Source organism: Durio zibethinus, chromosome 2 (assembly GCF_047325235.1).
Source record: "Durio zibethinus cultivar Kanyao isolate XHJ-2024 chromosome 2, ASM4732523v1, whole genome shotgun sequence".
In the NCBI taxonomy this organism is placed as follows: Eukaryota; Viridiplantae; Streptophyta; class Magnoliopsida; order Malvales; family Malvaceae; genus Durio; species Durio zibethinus.
The window spans coordinates 34,912,293-34,917,473 of NC_143163.1; the positions used below are offsets into that span (position 1 = coordinate 34,912,293).

Below are 5,181 nucleotides of genomic sequence, written 5' to 3' on the forward strand. Positions count from 1 at the left end.
CTTAAGGTCATTTACTAGTAAGTCAGATATTGTTGCCCCAAGGTGTTGAATCATCAAGACCATTTCCTTACAGGCAATGTAGTTTCGACTTGGAAGTCACTCTGATGCAGAGGCATTTGTTGGTTGAAAAAAAAAAAAGAAAAAAAAACTATTTGAGAATAAACCTAGCCTTCACCAAAGGTGAGTGGGAAGAGAATGCTACTTGGTAGCTAATGTTGGAAAATTTTGCCAAGGTGCTGTTTAATTTAAGATTCAGCTTGTTTCATGAAAATGGACTTTCAAAAAATATTCTTTGAAAAAAATAAAAAAAATTTTATTATTTGAATAAGTCGATAAAAATATTCGACAAGGAAGAAGAGGATTTGAACGAAGAAAAGCCTTTGGGACAAGAGAAAAGCTTTTGAATCCCAAAGAGCTGAAGCGCAGCCCCAAAGGGCTTTTCTCCTGTCCAGCTGATGTAAATGGGACTAGATATTCGATGCATTGGATCTCAGAGGCACACAGAAAGTCATGGCACGTCCTAATTGATGCAACAGTGTTGGTTTTCGGTGAGGAGCGGCTGGCGCTCGCCCTCCACCGCCCTGATTTTGTGTTATTTACGCTTGATAACACCCATGCTCAGCCATCCAAGATTACCTGCCTCCTTGTAAGGAAAAAGTCATTTGATACCAAACTCATGCTCAGCCTAGGTTCACATTTTCTTTTTTTTCGTAATTAAGATTATTAAAAATTGAATTTTAATAATTGATAACTGATAAGAAGATTATAGTCCATAAAAAAAAAAAAAAAGCTTTGTCTAACTTATTGAACAATTTTTTCCCTTTTGGTTGATTCTTTCGTCTTTCTTTATTTGTTCTTCTTCGTCCATCCATTCCTTTCTTTGCCTTTATTTATAAACATGGAATAACTTGTGAGAGGGAGTATTAAGGAGCCACTTGCTCTTTTACTCCGACAGTATCATCGGACAAACCAAAACCGGGACCCATTTTGAGTAAATCCATTTCTATTCATAATGATCTCATCTTTATTCTAACATGAAGAGAATCACTAGATTCATCCTTTCCTTTTAGATTATGCTGACTTTGATTTTGGTATTTCGATAGCTACCACCACTAAAAGTGAAATAAATGTAGAAGGCCATTGCTTTTGCACTATATATATATATATATATATATATATATATATATATATATATATATATATATATTCTTCTTAATTAATGAGATATTATCCTCCCCACCCATCACATGCACTTACCTTTCCTACATCTACATTTTATCTCTTGAACAATCACGGTATATAAATCCTTCTTTAATGCTGAACTGCCAAGTTACAGTGCCTTCTTATAAGATCCATTTAAAAGCATGGTGAGAAATCTTTCATTGTGCTGAAATTTACGTTTTATAATTGAATTTCTAACTTAATTGCATCACTGGAAGGATTCTTAACACCCTCCCAAATGGAGTTATGGGACCCATAGTCAATCATAAATTTTAGCGCTTCTAAAAGCATCGTTTGTTTTATTTTGGTAAGAATGGTTCCAAGAATTGAGTATTTAACTCAACCAAAAAAAAAAAAAAAATCCATCATTACAAACTCAATCATCGAGTTGAGACAAATTCACATAGGAGATGGGATTGTCTGCTAAAAGGTTCTAAGGTTCCTAATAATCAAGGAAAAGATAATTAAAAAGATGGTTGTTAATAAGGTGTAAAGGAATTGAATATAAAAAATATATATATATATATTCATGATTTATTTATTTATCTTTAGAATTATTTAAATTTGATTTTTATTCGATAAGAAAATTATTTTATTGATTCGCGTTTGATTCATTTAAATAGAAGGATATTGGTGTTTAATTTATTTTTTGCTTAATTAAATTAAATAAACTCATTTTGTGAATATTAATTAAATAAATTCATGAATATATATAAATGAACATGTTCATAAAAAATAAATAAATTATAATCAAATAAATTTAAAATCAAACAAACTATAAACAAAAGGGATTGAACCACCATTTCCTTTAGGATATTCACAAACAACCTGCAAATTTTAAAATATAAGAAAATTTGAAGAAAAAATTTTCATTGAACACACCAAAATTTCTTATAAACACCTTCAAATTTTGAACAACAAGAAAATTTGAAGAAAATTTTTCACTGAATACTCCAAAATTTTTTCATGGACACTTTTTTTGTCTATAAAATTAATAAATTCACCAATAAATTTTTATATATATTATAAATAGACATAATTAGAAAAAAAATTATAGATCCGCAATTGTAAATGAATTGTGAAATAGGATTAAGGTAAAAGATAAAATTATGATTTTATTATTATTATTGAACAATAAATGAATAATAAACAAACAGTAAATGGATCCTAAAAGAATAAGTTATAAACAAATTTGTTGGCAAACATAAACGAATCAAACAGGTTTATGTTCATGTTTGGTTTATTTAATAACTAAATATAAAAATATTATTTAAAATTATTTGTTAAATTTAATAAATGAATCCAAATATATTTATAAATAGTTCATCAAATATTATATTTATTTACATCCTTAATTGTCAAAAGAAAAGAAATCAAATCAATAATTGGATTTATAGGTTTATAATCTTTTATCTATTGTAAAATTTTTGCGAGTACCATAGTTTCAATTTTGTAAAAATAGAAATGATTTAGAGATTTAATCTACTTAATTCATATAATTATCTTTAAAAATAATATCTAATAAATTTATAATTCTAAATTTATCACTTGCAATATTTTTTATCTTTAAATTGCAATCTTTTTTAAAAAAACTAAGAACGATTCCTCTCTAAATTTCATGTATCCAAAAGGCAGTGGAGATTGATTCCTTCACATTAATTTTAGTATTAAAAAAATTATTCAAGTAAAAGGAATGTTACTATTACTATTTGAATTTTTATGCTCTTTCTAATAAATTCCATCAATCAACTAGTAAAATTTTTTGCTTTTATCAATCTGTTAATAATCTAATACCACTAGTACTTATTTGAATTACTATTTGAAATGCTCATCCTCAAAGCGTGAATTGAAAGACAGATGAAAGATGACTAACAAATGAACCATCCAATCCTATCAAAGGAATAAAAAAAAAAAAAAAGAAAAAAGGCAAATGATACATCCAACTGCAACCTTTTCCACAAAAATATTCGCAGAAATTCATGAGAAAACAACGTCATCCCTAACCCCAAGACTTTGCATCAATTTACAATAAAGTCTACAATAAAAACAACACCCAACAGTTGGCTCAATAAAAAAATAAGATTAACAACAAATTGTCATAAACCAGAGCAGGGTAGTGCTCCTTACTAAAAACCCTTGACAAGCACTGGTGTATTTTGTCTTTCTCTCTGTAATATCTGCTCTAGCACTAGCAGGAGCTTTGTCTTTGTCTAACCAAAAAAACAGCTCCACACAGCTGGTGCGTCATATTCACATGTTTTTTTTCTGCCTTGAGAAACCAGTTCATTTTTTTGTCCTTTTCCATCCGGACCATGATGCCTCTCATGAAGCAACTTACCTGCAACCAGTCCCTGTAAACGTCCGTCAATGGCTAATGCAATTTCGCAAGCAAAACACTGCAGCCATAGCCATCTCCATCAACTCAACCTCCAACACCTATCTCAATAAAAAATAATAATAATAAAACCCAACTTTTATTTTTCAAAAATATAGGTACAGCACTCAAACTCGAAACAAGAAAAACACTACCTGGGTAAAAATAAAAATTACCACTATTTTAAAGTATATAGTATCATTTATCATTGGCATTATCATGATATTCCATTTTTTTTTTACTTAGTAGTAGTAAAAAAAAAATTCTGAAAATAACAATACTAGAAAGTTAATTTAAAAAAAAAAATACTTAGTAAACTGTAAAAGCAATGAACCGAAGGGGAGCATTTTAGCAAAACCGAGCACCGTCGTGGCTGCTCATGTCAGTAGCGGATGGAATTTCGAAATGCCAGAGTCTCCCAACGCTTTTCACCAAGTGTTTTCTACACAAAAACTCCTCGGCGAAAACCTTCTCCACCCTCCGATCAACATCGTGCAAGAACACGTGCGTCACACCGGATCCTTTCCTATTCCTCGCCATAACCGAGGCCGAGAATATCGCTGCCATCCTACCTGGCGCCTCCGCGAAATATCCACGCGGCGCATCGATCATTATCAAATCCCACTCCGTATCGTAAAACTCATCGGGAAACCCCGTCAAGGCAAGCTTGCACTTCTCGTTGCCACGTAAGTAAGCTTTCGACGGAAAACAGTTCGGTTCCGACCGGAAATGGGAGAGCAGATCGACTGCTTCCTTGAGCTGCGTACGATACTTTACGGCGTGCGCATGGAGGCTTGGTGCGTCTTTGAGCACAGTCTGGACCCATTGGGGATCCTCTTCCAGGAATACGGTGCTGCCACGTGGATTGAGGGAAGCCCACATGAGAGAATCGTAGCCGAGTCCGAAGACGAGGAAGTTGCAAGGAGAGCGTTTCTTGAGGACGTCAAAGGTTACGGAGATCTCCTCAAAGTTCTGTTGCGGTACGATGTGTGACGTGGCGTAGTGGATGATGGCTTGGAGTTGGGTCGACGTGGTGGAGTATTCAGCTACGGCTTGGGATCTGGAGTTGGCGAGAGAGCACAGCAGGGAATTATCGGCGGTTTTTATGAAACTCGAGATAAGTATCGCTCCGGCAATAAATCCAGCAATAGCAATAGGGAAAAACCATCTCTTATCGGCGGAGAAATGCCGATTCTTAACAATCTCTTCTCTTTTCATTTTTTTTCACTAATTGATAATTTGAATATTTTTTCTTTACTAAATGAGAAAAAAAAAAGAAGGATTTCTTGGTTTTAAGGTCTGGCTTACTTTTGTTCTATAGAAGAATAGCCAGAGGATGGAAAGAAAACGCGTTCAGCTTTGAAAAGTAAGGAGTGAAAATTATTTTTTATTTTTTTCCTCCAATCTTGGACTAAAACATTTTCTCTCTCTTTTTTTTTTTAATAAAAAAAATCTATATTTTTCATTTTAAAAAATACTTCTAATAAATAGTGTCTTCAGTCTTGAGGTGAATTTAAGACTCATTTGATAAAAACACATTTTTTTTATTAATGCATTTCACTATTTTTTGATAGATAATTAATTGT

At 32.2% G+C, this 5,181-nt stretch overlaps 1 pseudogene across 1 annotated transcript; it reads right to left on the minus strand.

Moving 5' to 3' along the window:
• Positions 1–3,673: 3,673 nt before the first annotated feature.
• Positions 3,674–4,951, minus strand: LOC111317496 (arabinogalactan O-methyltransferase 2 pseudogene; annotated as a pseudogene). Its single transcript, XR_016333097.1, has one exon. The product of XR_016333097.1 is annotated as an arabinogalactan O-methyltransferase 2 pseudogene (transcript).
• Positions 4,952–5,181: the final 230 nt, after the last annotated feature.